The following is a 1,536-nucleotide window of genomic DNA, read 5'->3' as shown; positions in this document are numbered from 1 at the left end:
AACCTCAGATGATCCACCCGCCTTGGCCTCCCAAAGTGCTGGGATTACAGGTGTAAGCCACCACTCCTAGCCAAATTCTGAATTCTTTAGGGGAAGGGAGAGCCTGAGACATAGGCATCCCCTTGGACCCAGTAACCTCGCTTCTGGGAGTTCAGTTTAAGGAAAGCCTGCAGTCAAGTCTGAAACTTACCAAATGACAAGGGCAAACTCAGACGGGGAACTGTAATGTGCAAAGTGCTAAGCTAAGCACTTTCTATATATTGCTCTTTCCTGTCAAAGAAAATAAAAATATGAGGATCTTCCAAAGGCAATTTGCCAAAGGAAAAGTTGTTGTTGTTGTTTGTATTGGTTTGTTTTTGAGACATGGTCTCATTCTGTTGTCCAGGCTGGTGTGCAGTCATGCAAACATGGCTCACTGCATCCTCGACCTCTTGGGCTCAAGGGACCCTCCTACTCCTTGGGCTCAAGGGACCCTCCTACCCCTTGGGCTCAAGGGATCCTCCTACTCAGCCTCCTGAGTGGCAGATGACCTGAGGTCGGGAGTTGGAGACCAGCCTGGCCAACATGGTGAAACCCGGTCTCTACTAAAAATACAATTAGCCAGGTGTGGTGTCAGGTGCCTGTAATCCCAGCTACTCAGGAGGCTGAGGCAGGAGCATTGCTTGAATGCGGAGGCTGCAGTGAGCCGAGATCACACCACTGCGCTCCAGCCACTACAGGCGCAGCCACCATGTCCAGCTAATGTTTAAATATTTTGTTGAGGTGGAGGGTGGGGGTGGGGGGAAACTCACTTTGTTGCTCACGCTAGTCTTAAACTTCTGGGCTCGCGTGATCCTCCTGCCTCGGCCTCCCAAAGTGTTGGGATTACAGGCAAGTGCCACCGCGTCTGTACCAAAGGGAAAGTTAGGTCTGGAGACTCAGCCACACAGTACTGAAATTCATTTCCCAAATGCATGGCTGTTGCTTCCTGATTGTCTTAAGTGGTTAAACATTGTACATTACCCAGATGCCTACAAAAAGAAAAAAAAAAAAAAAAAGCCCTCACACATCTCCAGATGATCGCCCTCACAAATTGTTCATATGTAAATTATTTGCTTACCCCTAAATCTTTCCAAGATGTCCAGCCTCCCATAAACAAAGATAGGTAACCTTAGGTTTGCAAGCTCTATCTGACCCCTTGTCCAGGCTGTTGAATTTCATCCTGACAGCACTGATTACAAGCTTACTTTCCCCGGTGCAAAACAAAGACAGGATGACATCCATCAGCCCTCCACCAGACCCTGAGACAGCTGCAAAATTAATCTTTCCTTTACTCTTTCTTTAAATGTTTGCCTTATCTTAGGTATAACCATAGTTTCAGTTTCCCTGGCACTGATTAAATTCAGAAGAATGTAACTGATGAGAAATGTCATCGCCTACTTTCTTTTTACTGTTTTCTCTGAGTTGATGGAGATACTGTTTCAGTTTTTAATTTGTGTGGACATTCCAGTCCACTGGGAAGCAGCTGTTATCACACCCCTGCTTTTAAGAAAGTAG

The 1,536-nt window shown here is 46.4% G+C and overlaps 1 protein-coding gene across 1 annotated transcript in view; it reads right to left on the bottom strand.

Moving 5' to 3' along the window:
• Positions 1 to 1,536, bottom strand: part of MVB12A (multivesicular body subunit 12A) — a 35,990-nt gene that overhangs the window by 23,904 nt on the left and 10,550 nt on the right. Inside the window, exon 4 of the mRNA XM_011990149.1 lies at positions 1,003 to 1,010. The gene's annotated coding sequence lies outside the window, so the exon portion shown is untranslated. The remainder of the gene's footprint in view (positions 1 to 1,002; positions 1,011 to 1,536) is intronic.

The sequence above is a fragment of the Mandrillus leucophaeus genome, unplaced genomic scaffold, assembly GCF_000951045.1.
Source record: "Mandrillus leucophaeus isolate KB7577 unplaced genomic scaffold, Mleu.le_1.0 Scaffold11, whole genome shotgun sequence".
Classification (NCBI taxonomy): Eukaryota; Metazoa; Chordata; class Mammalia; order Primates; family Cercopithecidae; genus Mandrillus; species Mandrillus leucophaeus.
Note: the sequence above shows the minus strand (reverse complement) of the source record. Positions and strands in the feature narration are given on the sequence as shown.